Genomic DNA, 16,810 nt, shown 5'->3' on the forward strand with positions numbered 1-16,810 from the left:
TTCGGACCCCCCAGAGGCAATGTCCGTCGGTTGAGCAACGAAGCCCCCCCGGGGTTTTCTGTGATTGCCTGTTTGGGAAGCCGCTCCTTCTGTGAAGGGACTTTTCGTTTAGGAAAATCCTTTCCCCAGGAGGGTCAGTTCAACCACTCAAAACTTACATCTGAATGGCAGAAAATTCCGAGAAGAAACTGACGCAGCAGACCCCTTCCACAGATCTTGGACCCCAGGGACTGTAAGTATTAGCTAATATTGCGTGCATAACTTCGGGGCTCCAAAACTTTTTTTTCGTTTTTTTTTCCTTTTTTTTCATGTTTTTTCTGCTGGAAGGGCTAACCATTAACATGGGTACAATTTTTAGTACATTAAAACTAAGTAAAACCGAGAGAGAGATATATTTAACTATTTTAGAAATATTATCTGCTAACAACTTCTTTTCTAAAGGCAAGCTCTCAAAAACTAACCTTAAAAAATTTGTAACTTGGATTATTTCGCAATACCCTGATACTGATAAGAAAGCAGTCATTGAAAATTCGTTTTGGGATATGATCAGGAACACAATATATATCTCCCAAACAAACCAGGATTTCTCTGTAACTAACTATTTGCCTTTATTCCATATAATAACTAAAACCGTTGAAAGATTTAACAGAGAAAAGATTTTGTAAGTCGGTAACAGACACTTCCTCTTCAAATACTAACAAGATTGATAAGGACTCAGAGGAATGTCACTTGCATATCTCACACCACCCCTTCGGTCCTAAAGCCCATCTCGCCTCCGTTACTCCTAAAGCAGAGGTTACGCTGCCACCCCAGTTCCCCCTCCCACATTCTCCACCCTCTGCGGGACCTGCGCCGCCCAACTCCGCGAATCCTATCTTATCTGTAATTCCACACATCCCCCCTACCCCTGGCTCGGCTTCCTCCTTGCTCCTTTTCCTGCCTCTGCCGCCCCCCTGCACCCCTGCGTCGGCTCTGCCCCCCTCCGCTTGCGGCCCCCCCCACCCCTGCGCTGGTGTCCCCCACCGTCCCTCCCGCCGCTGCGCCCGCCGCCCCTGCTCCCCCTGCCCCGGCTCCGACCAGGCCCGGCCCCTCCCGAGGGCTCCCCGAGCCTCACCCCCCCGCCGCTCCTGAGCCCGTGTCCATCCCCGCCCCCTCCCCCTGCTCCCTGCCTGCCACAGCAGGGACACCTCACACAAGCGTAGTCCCAGCACACCACCCCGTAACTGCGGCACCCAGACCGGTACCACTGCCTGCTCACCCCCACTCCCCCCCATGCCCGCACCCCCCACCCGCCCAGCCCCCCTGCCCCCACCACGCGTGCCCCCAACCCCCCGCCACACCCTCAATGCCACCCCAATGGAATCCAGACAACCCCCAAAGTGCTACTCCCCCCCACCCAGTCCTGTGCGTGCTGTGCTGCCATCCCAGCTCCAGTGGCGCCTCCCCCCGGCCAGGTCATGCCATGTCTCCCCCCCCCAGCCACTGAAACCTTTGAAAAATGCTTCTAAATGAAAAAAGCGTAAGTCACGGATGGCAACCCTCCCTCAGTCCTCCTCAGAGGACCAGAGCTCTTGCAGTGAATCTGATTCTGATACGATCCACACGGATCCATGGGCTCTTATCAAAGTAGAAGCGACAAAGGCTGGAGACTGGGAGCTGGCACAGAAAATTAATGCTTTCCCAGTAGAATATAAGCAAGGACGGAATGGTGGCGAGTCTGCTATAAAGACGTGGAAAGCTAACTCGAACAAGGAACTAGTGCAATTAAGAAATATAGCCAAAGAACATGGGCGAAGCTCACATATTTTTAGAAATTTCTTAGAAGCCATGTTCTCAGCACATGTCTTACTTCCCCACGATGTAAAAAATATTTCACACTGCCTCCTGTCCCCAGCAGAATATTTGTTATGGGACAGGCATTGGAAAAGACATTTAAAAACATTATCAGATTCATATTCTGCGAATGCTAATAAGACAAATTTTATGGTAGCCCAACTAGCTGGTGAGAAGGTGACTTACAGAAACCATCAGACCAATTGGAAACCTTGAATAAAGAGGCACTGCAGGACATCGCTCTCGCAGCACAAACCTCTTTACTTCTTGTGCATGATGATGAGTCAATGCCAACAATGCATTTTTCTACTATTGAACAAGGGACAGAGGAAAGTTTTATCAAATTTGTGGACAGACTTAGAGATGCTCTGAAGAAACAGATAGAGAGCACAGAGGCAAAGAAGGAACTCTTATGTAAACTTGCCTTGTGTAACTCAAATGAAAAATGCAAAGCCATTTTGAGGTTTCTACCATGGATACAGACCCCACCATAGAGCAAATGCTGAATGCTGTACACGCCACATGTCCACTGAAAATACAGTGGCCCAAGCAGTTGCTAAAGGTATTGCTGAAGAGTTTCTGGTGCATATGCAGTAATAGCTTCTAAAGACCAAGCTAAATGCTATCACTGTGGGAGATCTTGGACATTATATAAAGGGACTGCCCAGAGAGATCACACCCCCGATACCACCGTAACAATTACCAAAGACCCCAGAATCAGCAGCGCTACCAGCAGCATTCGGGAAACTTCTTGCGCCGTGCGGTCGAGCCCCGGGCGCTGACAACAAATCAAAGGCCACCCAGACCCAACCCCGCACCAACCCAGGACGTTCCGGACCACAAGAAGAGGATCCAACCCACGGGGCAACCCAGATGGGAACCCGCCGTCAACTGGTAACTGCTTTGTCCATTGACTTTAATAATGAGAATGTTCACCGTGTTCCCACAGGCAAATATGGGCCAAAAGGTGGTCCTTTGCACATTTTAATTATAGGTGACTCTCTTAATAGCCCAAAGGAGATCTTCGTTGTTCCAGAAGTGCTGACAGTGCAGCCAGGACAAGAGATTCTTGTCCAGGTATGCTGCATAGACTCACCATTTTTTCTTTCAAAGGGAACTCCAATAGCACAAGCCTTTTTACTCCCAAAGGATCACAGGGAACAGATTCCTCTCAACCCTACAGCTATGTGGGCACAAGCCTACATAGCCTTGGGACCCTCCAAGCCTACCATTGAGTGCGGCCTCACCTGCAAAGGCGAGAAGACCCACCTGCCAGGGATGCTGGACACCGGTGCTGATGTGACCATCATCGCCCGCTCAGAATGGCCAGCACACTGGGATCTACAACCTGTTGCAGGCATGATTTCAGGGATTGGTGGAGCTACAGTGTCCATGAGAAGCAAGAACAACATCCTTGTGGAAGGGCCTGAAGGCAAGCTGGCAACCATTCGTCCATTCGTGGTAAGGGCCCCCATCACCCTTTGGGGCAGAGATGTTCTATCCCAGTGGGGAGCTTCCCTCCGTATTCCCACTCAGGATTTCTAATCGGGGCCACTGAGGTAAGCGCGCTGCCAGAAACCCCTCGTCTCACCTGGAAAAGTCACAAGCCACTCTGGATTGAACAGTGGCCCCTCAATAAAGCCAAACTGTGCGCCCTAAGCACCCTCGTGGAAGAACAGCTCGCAAAAGGCCACATAGTGGAGTCCAACAGCCCTATGAACTCTCCAGTCTTCGTTCTACCAAAGCCTGGGACAAACAGGTGGAGGCTCCTCCACGACCTTCGCAGAATCAATGAGGTCATCAAGGACATGGGCCCCCTCCAGCCTGGCCTGCCCTCCCCATCAATGCTGCCTAGAGACTGGACACTTGCTATCATAGACATTAAGGACTGTTTCTTCAGCATTCCTCTGCACCCTGAGGATGCTCCACGGTTTGCTTTTTCCGTTCCCTCTCTTAACAAGGAGGCCCCGCTCAAAAGATATCATTGGCGTTATCTTCCTCAAGGACTAAAAAACAGCCCAACTATTTGCCAGTGGTACGTGGGCTCACATCCTGTCTCCCATTCAGAATCATTCCCCGATGCTATCATCCATCACTACATGGATGATATCCTGGGTGTGTGCTTCAGACAAAGCTTACTTGGACAAAACAGTTAAAAAGACTATTGAAACCATAGAAAAGGCAGTAATGGAGATTCGTGAGGACAAAATCCAGTATACCAAGCCATGGACTTACCTTGGAGTCCAGATCCGGGAAAGGACCATCGTACCTCAGCAGCTCACCATAAATGACGACCCAAAAACCCTCAGGGACTTACACAGCCTTTGCGGATCCGTCAACTGGGTACGTCCACTGCTAGGAATTACAACAGAGGACCTTGCTCCCTTGTTCAACCTTCTTCGCGGACCTAAGGACCTGGACTCTCCCTGCACTCTCACAGAAGAAGCCAGAAGTGCCATCACCAAAGTCTAGGAAGCCCTGTCTTCACGCAAAGCCCATCGCTTCGAGCCCAGCCTGCCTTTCCAGTTCATCATCTCTGGGAAAAGCACCTCGATTCCATGGACTGATTTTCCAATGGACTCCAGCTTCGAGACCCTTTGTTGATACTGGAATGGGTCTTTAAAAGTAGCCAGCTACAAAGACACTCACCACCTACCAGGAGGTCATAGCACATTTAATAAAAAAGGCAAGGACTCACCTTCGCTCTCTTTCAGGTTGTGAGTTTGAATGCATATACTTACCAATAACTCTTACAGACTTTGAGGATTGATCCAGACCAATGAAAGCCTCCAGTTTGCCCTGGATAGCTACACGGGCCAAATTTCAGTTAAGATCCCAAAACACAAAATTTTAAGCCTGATGTAACCTTCCATTTGATTCTAAAACAAATCCAAAGTAGAAAACCTCTCAAGGCTCTAACCCCCTCTTTAGCAAGAATGGCTCAGGGTCTTCCCACAAGTCGGTGGTTACATGGAGAGACCCCAAACACAAGATTGGCACTCTGACATACAAATAGTGGAGGGATCTCCACAGAATGCAGAATTAGCAGCTATTGTCAGAGCCTTTGAAAAGTTTTAAAAACGAGCCTTTCAATCTGGTTACAGATTCAGCATATGTCGCTGGGATAGCGATGAGAGCAGAACATGCTCTTCTCAAAGAGGTCTCTAATCCAAAGTTGTACCAACTGCTCTCTAAATTAATATATCTAATCTCCCACAGAAAGCAACCTTACCATATAATGCATGTGAGGTCACACACAGACCTCCCAGGTTTTGTTGCAGAAGGCAACAGGAAAGCAGATGCATTAGCAATGGCAGCAGAAACTGCTAATGTTCCTAACATCCTTGCCCAGGCAGAGTTGTCACACGCGTTTTTTCATCAAAATATACCTGCCCTTATGAGAATGTTTAAGCTCTCAAAGGATCAGGCAAAGGCTATCGTGGCTACATGTCCGAACTGCCAGAATTATCAGATACCATCCATGGGGACAGGAGTCAATCCCCAAGGTCTGAATAGCTGCCAGCTGTGGCAGACAGATGTAACTCACTTTGCACCTTTTGGAAAGTCAAAATACGTGCATGTATCGGTCGACACGTTTTCAGGAGCAGTATTTGCATCATCACATGCAGGAGAAAATACCATGCACACAATAAAACACTTTCTCCTCGCTTTTGCCACCCTGGGTGTACCAAAAGAGATTAAAACAGATAATGGACCAGCCTACACTTCCCGCAAGTTAAAGGAGTTCTTCAATGAATGGGGGATAGCACACAAGACCGGCATACCTGTAAACCCCACAGGACAATCCATCGTGGAAAGGACACATCAAACCCTCAAAAGAGTCCTCGATCAACAGAACAGAGACACGAGAATCACATCTCCAGTGGAAAGACTTTGCAAGGCTCTCTACGTCATCAACTTCCTGAACTGTACAGCATCAGAGCCTGACCCACCAATACTTCGCCACTTTGCAAATACCACCCAAGCAAAGCTCACTGAGAAACCACCTGTGCTCGTGAAGGACCCTGATACACACCAAATTTCTGGGCCTCACCAGTTGATCACCTGGGGTAGAGGGTATGCGTGCGTGCTACTACCATCTGGTCCAAGGTGGTACCCAGGAAAAAACATAAAGCCATACCTAGGCACTGAGAACACTACTCCGGCAAACGGGGACAAGAACTCTCCTGAGGCAAACACAAGACCACCTCAAAACCAAACCAGCTCTGCCTGGAGACGAAGACGTCGCCGAATACCCACAAACACAAGAACAGACCGCGCCATTACAAGACAGCAGATAAAACTGAAAAGCTAAACAACAGTCTGCTGCATCAGACCATAGATAGCCTTAACACAAAAGTGTTCTCTGAACTATATGTTGTTACACTGGTTTGTTTTTTTTTTTTGTATTTAAAGAAAGAAAAAAAAACCAACAAAAAAACCCCTGTTATTCCCCCTCCCTAACCTTTTAAAACCCCTTAACCCTCTACCCACTCCTCCTCCCATAGTGTAGCTTAGAAATTAAAAGAAAAAAGGGGGGGAGGAGGGGAACAAGAAAAGAAAAAGGCAGAAAACCCTCTCATCATAAAGATAACAAATTCTGCTTATATTCCCTATCAGAAGCCCTATTCCTGCCCAAAGATGAAAAATATCTCCATTGCTGCTGTCCTCACTGCTGCCTGGATGTTCTTCACCGTACCGCGTGCCTTCGGCTGGATTAGCCCACAGCCCAGCCATAATGTTTGGGTAACCTTAGCAAAAACATTAAAACAGGACAACATGTGCTTGTCCATGAGAAGCATTGATAATCCACTTTCCACATGTCTAGTAGGAATTCCCTTTGTAGCAGATGACTGGCCTGTCTGTAACTCAGAGCTTCTCCGCACCACAGGTAAGAGACCCAATGTGGCTGATACTTGGGACGAGTGGACAAAAATTCTGCCAGATGCTCGAGAGGAATCCCAAGAATTAGATCTGTTGGGGTCCTCCAAGGCCACATACTGCGTCAAATTTTACTTTAGACGTCCAAAAAACAATTGGGCAGAAATTGACCAGAACAAAAACACATATCGAAAAGAGATATCACCAATTAACAAAGCCTGTAACTCTCACGATTGGTGCAATTACACGGCTCGCGTGATTTCTGTGTCCTCTCTCCATCCCAAAGTATTACCCAAGGGAATGTTTCTCATCTGTGGTGACAGAGTATAGGCTGGGATCCCCTCCCTACTCCAGGGAGGTCCCTGTACCCTTGGAAAACTTTCTACCCTTACTCCAAACATCACCCTGTTACATAATTGGAAAAAAGAAAGCAAATCAAAACGACAAAAAAGGTCCTACACTGAATTTGATGAAAATTGCGATCCTAAATTATACGATTGGAACAAACCAAAAAAGATTGCTGTCTCCCTGTTCTAACCCTGGGTAGCTGCAGCTAAGGCCCTCGGTGAAATCAATCACCTTGGGTGCTGGCTCAGTAAACAAGCTAACGCTACATCTGCAGCCTTGAGTGATCTCTTAAAGGAAGAAGAAACCACAAGACAGGCTTCGCTCCAAAATCGAGCAGCAATCGACTTCCTGCTGCTTGCCCATGGACACGGCTGTGAAGACTTCGAAGGGATGTGCTGCTTCAACCTCTCTTCACGCTCGGAATCCATCCATGCGAACATCCAGAAACTGAAAGATCTCGTGAAGGACTTGAAAGTAGAAAGAATCCCAGACTGGGTCAATGAACTTTTTGGGCAATGGGGATTAACAGGATGGGCTGCATCCTTGGTTAAGGGAATGTTGTTGATTCTCCTTGTAGTTGTTATTGTGTTAGCTATGTTCTCGTGCCTTGTTCACTGTTTCAAAAGAACGATAACGAACGCCTTTTTTGTAAAAACAGAAAGTGGAGTTGTAGTAAACCCCATAGATTTAGGAAAAGCACCATGGAGGATATGAACAATAGGAATGCTGAAACAGCAAAAGAAAATTCCTGTTTTCCTGTCCTCCACCCCTTAACCTGCCTCTGTAACCCTATAAGGCAATGTCATGTTAACCCCTTACCATTGGTCAAGCTTGGATCCTTTCCAACCCTATAAAAGAAGCATACTGTACCCCATTAGGGGAGAAAGAAGAAGAGCAGAGACCCCTCACGGACCTCCCCAAAAAAAGCCATCTACATGGAACAGCCTGCGCCTTCTCCTTCTCCTCTCTCTCCATCTGCTGCAGCCTCAAGCCCGGGGCACCACTACCAAGCAAGCAGAGCTGAAATCCTGAGAGCTTGCAATCACTATAGAGCTGATAATCACCGTGCTTGCTAGATGGCAGCCCCGCGGCGTTGGCATGAGCGAGCCAGCTTCGGGCACCCGGTCCCTACCCAGGGACTGAGCTCCTGAGCCCTATTGCTCTGCTTTATGATAACGCCATTAAGAGGCTTTATTAAAGTGGCGGCCCAACTACTTCGGACCCCCCAGAGGCAATGTCCGTCGGTTGAGCAACGAAGCCCCCCCGGGGTTTTCTGTGATTGCCTGTTTGGGAAGCCGCTCCTTCTGTGAAGGGACTTTTCGTTTTAGAAAATCCTTTCCCCAGGAGGGTCAGTTCAACACTCAAAACTTACATCTGAATGGCAGAAAATTCCGAGAAGAACTGACGCAGCAGACCCCTTCCACAGATCTTGGACCCCAGGGACTGTAAGTATTAGCTAATATTGCGTGCATAACTTCGGGGCTCCAAAACTTTTTTTTCGTTTTTTTTTCCTTTTTTTTCATGTTTTTTCTGCTGGAAGGGCTAACCATTAACATGGGTACAATTTTTAGTACATTAAAACTAAGTAAAACCGAGAGAGAGATATATTTAACTATTTTAGAAATATTATCTGCTAACAACTTCTTTTCTCTAAAGGCAAGCTCTCAAAAACTAACCTTAAAAAATTTGTAACTTGGTTATTTCGCAATACCCTGATACTGATAAGAAAGCAGTCATTGAAAATTCGTTTTGGGATATGATCAGGAACACAATATATATCTCCCAAACAAACCAGGATTTCTCTGTAACTAACTATTTGCCTTTATTCCATATAATAACTAAAACCGTTGAAAGATTTAACAGAGAAAGATTTTGTAGTCGGTAACAGACACTTCCTCTTCAAATACTAACAAGATTGATAAGACTCAGAGGAATGTCACTTGCATATCTCACACCACCCCTTCGGTCCTAAAGCCCATCTCGCCTCCGTTACTCCTAAGCAGAGGTTACGCTGCCCACCCCAGTTCCCCCTCCCACATTCTCCACCCCTGCGGGACCTGCGCCGCCCAACTCCGCGAATCCTATCTTATCTGTAATTCCACACATCCCCCCTACCCCTGGCTCGGCTTCCCTCCTTGCTCCCTTTTCCTGCCTCTGCCGCCCCTGCACCCCTGCGTCGGCTCTGCCCCCCTCCGCTGCGGGCCCCCCCACCCCCGCGCTGGTGTCCCCCACCGTCCTCCCGCCGCTGCGCCCGCCGCCCCTGCTCCCCCTGCCCCGGCTCCGACCGGCCCGGCCCCTCCCGAGGGCTCCCCGAGCCTCACCCCCGCCGCTCCTGAGCCCGTGTCCATCCCCGCCCCCTCCCCCTGCTCCCTGCCTGCCACAGCAGGGACACCTCACCACAAGCGTAGTCCCAGCACACCACCCCGTAACTGCGGCACCCAGACCGGTACACTGCCTGCTCACCCCCACTTCCCCCCATGCCCGCACCCCACCCCGCCCAGCCCCCTGCCCCCACCACGCTTGCCCCCAACCCCCCGCCCACCCTCAATGCCACCCCAATGGAATCCAGACAACCCCCAAAGTGCTACTCCCCCCACCCAGTCCTGTGCGTGCTGTGCTGCCATCCCAGCTCCAGTGGCGCCTCCCCCCGGCCAGGTCATGCCATGTCTCCCCCCCCAGCCACTGAAACCTTGAAAAATGCTTCTAAATGAAAAAGCGTAAGTCACGGATGGCAACCCTCCCTCAGTCCTCCTCAGAGGACCAGAGCTCTTGCAGTGAATCTGATTCTGATACGATCCACACGGATCATGGGCTCTTATCAAAGTAGAAGCGACAAAGGCTGGAGACTGGGAGCTGGCACAGAAAATTAATGCTTTCCCAGTAGAATATAAGCAAGGACGGAATGGTGGCGAGTCTGCTATAAAGACGTGGAAAGCTAACTCGAACAAGGAACTAGTGCAATTAAGAAATATAGCCAAAGAACATGGGCGAAGCTCACATATTTTTAGAAATTTCTTAGAAGCCATGTTCTCAGCACATGTCTTACTTCCCCACGATGTAAAAAATATTTCACACTGCCTCCTGTCCCCAGCAGAATTGTTATGGGACAGGCATTGGAAAAGACATTTAAAAAACATTATCAGATTCATATTCTGCGAATGCTAATAAGACAAATTTTATGGTAGCCCAACTAGCTGGTGAAGGTGACTTACAGAAAACCATCAGACCAATTGGAAACCTTGAATAAAGAGGCACTGCAGGACATCGCTCTCGCAGCACAAACCTCTTTACTTCTTGTGCATGATGATGAGTCAATGCCAACAATGCATTTTTCTACTATTGAACAAGGGACAGAGGAAAGTTTTATCAAATTTGTGGACAGACTTAGAGATGCTCTGAAGAAACAGATAGAGAGCACAGAGGCAAAGAAGGAACTCTTATGTAAACTTGCCTTGTGTAACTCAAATGAAAAATGCAAAGCCATTTTGAGGTTTCTACCATGGATACAGACCCCACCATAGAGCAAATGCTGGAATGCTGTACACGCCACATGTCCACTGAAAATACAGTGGCCCAAGCAGTTGCTAAAGGTATTGCTGAAGGAGTTTCTGGTGCATATGCAGTAATAGCTTCTAAAGACCAAGCTAAATGCTATCACTGTGGAGATCTTGGACATTATATAAAGGACTGCCCAGAGAGATCACACCCCCGATACCACCGTAACAATTACCAAAGACCCCAGAATCAGCAGCGCTACCAGCAGCATTCGGGAAACTTCTTGCGCCGTGCGGTCGAGCCCCGGGCGCTGACAACAAATCAAAGGCCACCCAGACCCAACCCCGCACCAACCCAGGACGTTCCGGACCACAAGAAGAGGATCCAACCCACGGGGCAACCCAGATGGGAACCCGCCGTCAACTGGTAACTGCTTTGTCCATTGACTTTAATAATGAGAATGTTCACCGTGTTCCCACAGGCAAATATGGGCCAAAAGGTGGTCCTTTGCACATTTTAATTATAGGTGACTCTCTTAATAGCCCAAAGGAGATCTTCGTTGTTCCAGAAGTGCTGACAGTGCAGCCAGGACAAGAGATTCTTGTCCAGGTATGCTGCATAGACTCACCATTTTTTCTTTCAAAGGGAACTCCAATAGCACAAGCCTTTTTACTCCCAAAGGATCACAGGGAACAGATTCCTCTCAACCCTACAGCTATGTGGGCACAAGCCTACATAGCCTTGGGACCCTCCAAGCCTACCATTGAGTGCGGCCTCACCTGCAAAGGCGAGAAGACCCACCTGCCAGGGATGCTGGACACCGGTGCTGATGTGACCATCATCGCCCGCTCAGAATGGCCAGCACACTGGGATCTACAACCTGTTGCAGGCATGATTTCAGGGATTGGTGGAGCTACAGTGTCCATGAGAAGCAAGAACAACATCCTTGTGGAAGGGCCTGAAGGCAAGCTGGCAACCATTCGTCCATTCGTGGTAAGGGCCCCCATCACCCTTTGGGGCAGAGATGTTCTATCCCAGTGGGGAGCTTCCCTCCGTATTCCCACTCAGGATTTCTAATCGGGGCCACTGAGGTAAGCGCGCTGCCAGAAACCCCTCGTCTCACCTGGAAAAGTCACAAGCCACTCTGGATTGAACAGTGGCCCCTCAATAAAGCCAAACTGTGCGCCCTAAGCACCCTCGTGGAAGAACAGCTCGCAAAAGGCCACATAGTGGAGTCCAACAGCCCTATGAACTCTCCAGTCTTCGTTCTACCAAAGCCTGGGACAAACAGGTGGAGGCTCCTCCACGACCTTCGCAGAATCAATGAGGTCATCAAGGACATGGGCCCCCTCCAGCCTGGCCTGCCCTCCCCATCAATGCTGCCTAGAGACTGGACACTTGCTATCATAGACATTAAGGACTGTTTCTTCAGCATTCCTCTGCACCCTGAGGATGCTCCACGGTTTGCTTTTTCCGTTCCCTCTCTTAACAAGGAGGCCCCGCTCAAAAGATATCATTGGCGTTATCTTCCTCAAGGACTAAAAAACAGCCCAACTATTTGCCAGTGGTACGTGGCTCACATCCTGTCTCCCATTCAGAAATCATTCCCCGATGCTATCATCCATCACTACATGGATGATATCCTGGTGTGTGCTTCAGACAAAGCTTACTTGGACAAAACAGTTAAAAAGACTATTGAAACCATAGAAAAGGCAGTAATGGAGATTCGTGAGGACAAAATCCAGTATACCAAGCCATGGACTTACCTTGGAGTCCAGATCCGGGAAAGGACCATCGTACCTCAGCAGCTCACCATAAATGACGACCCAAAAACCCTCAGGGACTTACACAGCCTTTGCGGATCCGTCAACTGGGTACGTCCACTGCTAGGAATTACAACAGAGGACCTTGCTCCCTTGTTCAACCTTCTTCGCGGACCTAAGGACCTGGACTCTCCCTGCACTCTCACAGAAGAAGCCAGAAGTGCCATCACCAAAGTCTAGGAAGCCCTGTCTTCACGCAAAGCCCATCGCTTCGAGCCCAGCCTGCCTTTCCAGTTCATCATCCTGGGAAAAGCACCTCGATTCCATGGACTGATTTTCCAATGGGACTCCCAGCTTCGAGACCCTTTGTTGATACTGGAATGGGTCTTTAAAAGTAGCCAGCCTACAAAGACACTCACCACCTACCAGGAGGTCATAGCACATTTAATAAAAAAGGCAAGGACTCACCTTCGCTCTCTTTCAGGTTGTGAGTTTGAATGCATATACTTACCAATAACTCTTACAGACTTTGAGGATTTGATCCAGACCAATGAAAGCCTCCAGTTTGCCCTGGATAGCTACACGGGCCAAATTTCAGTTAAGATCCCAAAACACAAAATTTTTAAGCCTGATGTAACCTTCCATTTGATTCTAAAACAAATCCAAAGTAGAAAACCTCTCAAGGCTCTAACCCTCTTTACAGATGGCTCAGGGTCTTCCCACAAGTCGGTGGTTACATGGAGAGACCCCCAAACACAAGATTGGCACTCTGACATACAAATAGTGGAGGGATCTCCACAGAATGCAGAATTAGCAGCTATTGTCAGAGCCTTTGAAAAGTTTAAAAACGAGCCTTTCAATCTGGTTACAGATTCAGCATATGTCGCTGGGATAGCGATGAGAGCAGAACATGCTCTTCTCAAAGAGGTCTCTAATCCAAAGTTGTACCAACTGCTCTCTAAATTAATATATCTAATCTCCCACAGAAAGCAACCTTACCATATAATGCATGTGAGGTCACACACAGACCTCCCAGGTTTTGTTGCAGAAGGCAACAGGAAAGCAGATGCATTAGCAATGGCAGCAGAAACTGCTAATGTTCCTAACATCCTTGCCCAGGCAGAGTTGTCACACGCGTTTTTTCATCAAAATATACCTGCCCTTATGAGAATGTTTAAGCTCTCAAAGGATCAGGCAAAGGCTATCGTGGCTACATGTCCGAACTGCCAGAATTATCAGATACCATCCATGGGGACAGGAGTCAATCCCCAAGGTCTGAATAGCTGCCAGCTGTGGCAGACAGATGTAACTCACTTTGCACCTTTTGGAAAGTCAAAATACGTGCATGTATCGGTCGACACGTTTTCAGGAGCAGTATTTGCATCATCACATGCAGGAGAAAATACCATGCACACAATAAAACACTTTCTCCTCGCTTTTGCCACCCTGGGTGTACCAAAAGAGATTAAAACAGATAATGGACCAGCCTACACTTCCCGCAAGTTAAAGGAGTTCTTCAATGAATGGGGGATAGCACACAAGACCGGCATACCTGTAAACCCCACAGGACAATCCATCGTGGAAAGGACACATCAAACCCTCAAAAGAGTCCTCGATCAACAGAACAGAGACACGAGAATCACATCTCCAGTGGAAAGACTTTGCAAGGCTCTCTACGTCATCAACTTCCTGAACTGTACAGCATCAGAGCCTGACCCACCAATACTTCGCCACTTTGCAAATACCACCCAAGCAAAGCTCACTGAGAAACCACCTGTGCTCGTGAAGGACCCTGATACACACCAAATTTCTGGGCCTCACCAGTTGATCACCTGGGGTAGAGGGTATGCGTGCGTGCTACTACCATCTGGTCCAAGGTGGTACCCAGGAAAAAACATAAAGCCATACCTAGGCACTGAGAACACTACTCCGGCAAACGGGGACAAGAACTCTCCTGAGGCAAACACAAGACCACCTCAAAACCAAACCAGCTCTGCCTGGAGACGAAGACGTCGCCGAATACCCACAAACACAAGAACAGACCGCGCCATTACAAGACAGCAGATAAAACTGAAAAGCTAAACAACAGTCTGCTGCATCAGACCATAGATAGCCTTAACACAAAAGTGTTCTCTGAACTATATGTTGTTACACTGGTTTGTTTTTTTTTTTTGTATTTAAAGAAAGAAAAAAAAACCAACAAAAAAACCCCTGTTATTCCCCCTCCCTAACCTTTTAAAACCCCTTAACCCTCTACCCACTCCTCCTCCCATAGTGTAGCTTAGAAATTAAAAGAAAAAAGGGGGGGAGGAGGGGAACAAGAAAAGAAAAAGGCAGAAAACCCTCTCATCATAAAGATAACAAATTCTGCTTATATTCCCTATCAGAAGCCCTATTCCTGCCCAAAGATGAAAAATATCTCCATTGCTGCTGTCCTCACTGCTGCCTGGATGTTCTTCACCGTACCGCGTGCCTTCGGCTGGATTAGCCCACAGCCCAGCCATAATGTTTGGGTAACCTTAGCAAAAACATTAAAACAGGACAACATGTGCTTGTCCATGAGAAGCATTGATAATCCACTTTCCACATGTCTAGTAGGAATTCCCTTTGTAGCAGATGACTGGCCTGTCTGTAACTCAGAGCTTCTCCGCACCACAGGTAAGAGACCCAATGTGGCTGATACTTGGGACGAGTGGACAAAAATTCTGCCAGATGCTCGAGAGGAATCCCAAGAATTAGATCTGTTGGGGTCCTCCAAGGCCACATACTGCGTCAAATTTTACTTTAGACGTCCAAAAAACAATTGGGCAGAAATTGACCAGAACAAAAACACATATCGAAAAGAGATATCACCAATTAACAAAGCCTGTAACTCTCACGATTGGTGCAATTACACGGCTCGCGTGATTTCTGTGTCCTCTCTCCATCCCAAAGTATTACCCAAGGGAATGTTTCTCATCTGTGGTGACAGAGTATAGGCTGGGATCCCCTCCCTACTCCAGGGAGGTCCCTGTACCCTTGGAAAACTTTCTACCCTTACTCCAAACATCACCCTGTTACATAATTGGAAAAAAGAAAGCAAATCAAAACGACAAAAAAGGTCCTACACTGAATTTGATGAAAATTGTGATCCTAAATTATACGATTGGAACAAACCAAAAAAGATTGCTGTCTCCCTGTTCTAACCCTGGGTAGCTGCAGCTAAGGCCCTCGGTGAAATCAATCACCTTGGGTGCTGGCTCAGTAAACAAGCTAACGCTACATCTGCAGCCTTGAGTGATCTCTTAAAGGAAGAAGAAACCACAAGACAGGCTTCGCTCCAAAATCGAGCAGCAATCGACTTCCTGCTGCTTGCCCATGGACACGGCTGTGAAGACTTCGAAGGGATGTGCTGCTTCAACCTCTCTTCACGCTCGGAATCCATCCATGCGAACATCCAGAAACTGAAAGATCTCGTGAAGGACTTGAAAGTAGAAAGAATCCCAGACTGGGTCAATGAACTTTTTGGGCAATGGGGATTAACAGGATGGGCTGCATCCTTGGTTAAGGGAATGTTGTTGATTCTCCTTGTAGTTGTTATTGTGTTAGCTATGTTCTCGTGCCTTGTTCACTGTTTCAAAAGAACGATAACGAACGCCTTTTTTGTAAAAACAGAAAGTGGAGTTGTAGTAAACCCCATAGATTTAGGAAAAGCACCATGGAGGATATGAACAATAGGAATGCTGAAACAGCAAAAGAAAATTCCTGTTTTCCTGTCCTCCACCCCTTAACCTGCCTCTGTAACCCTATAAGGCAATGTCATGTTAACCCCTTACCATTGGTCAAGCTTGGATCCTTTCCAACCCTATAAAAGAAGCATACTGTACCCCATTAGGGGAGAAAGAAGAAGAGCAGAGACCCCTCACGGACCTCCCCAAAAAAAGCCATCTACATGGAACAGCCTGCGCCTTCTCCTTCTCCTCTCTCTCCATCTGCTGCAGCCTCAAGCCCGGGGCACCACTACCAAGCAAGCAGAGCTGAAATCCTGAGAGCTTGCAATCACTATAGAGCTGATAATCACCGTGCTTGCTAGATGGCAGCCCCGCGGCGTTGGCATGAGCGAGCCAGCTTCGGGCACCCGGTCCCTACCCAGGGACTGAGCTCCTGAGCCCTATTGCTCTGCTTTATGATAACGCCATTAAGAGGCTTTATTAAAGTGGCGGCCCAACTACTTCGGACCCCCCAGAGGCAATGTCCGTCGGTTGAGCAACGAAGCCCCCCCGGGGTTTTCTGTGATTGCCTGTTTGGGAAGCCGCTCCTTCTGTGAAGGGACTTTTCGTTTTAGAAAATCCTTTCCCCAGGAGGGTCAGTTCAACACTCAAAACTTACATCTGAATGGCAGAAAATTCCGAGAAGAACTGACGCAGCAGACCCCTTCCACAGATCTTGGACCCCAGGGACTGTAAGTATTAGCTAATATTGCGTGCATAACTTCGGGGCTCCAAAACTTT

The sequence above is a fragment of the Agelaius tricolor genome, unplaced genomic scaffold (assembly GCF_023055355.1).
Source record: "Agelaius tricolor isolate 1412-34295 unplaced genomic scaffold, bAgeTri1.0.p SCAF_162, whole genome shotgun sequence".
In the NCBI taxonomy this organism is placed as follows: domain Eukaryota; kingdom Metazoa; phylum Chordata; class Aves; order Passeriformes; family Icteridae; genus Agelaius; species Agelaius tricolor.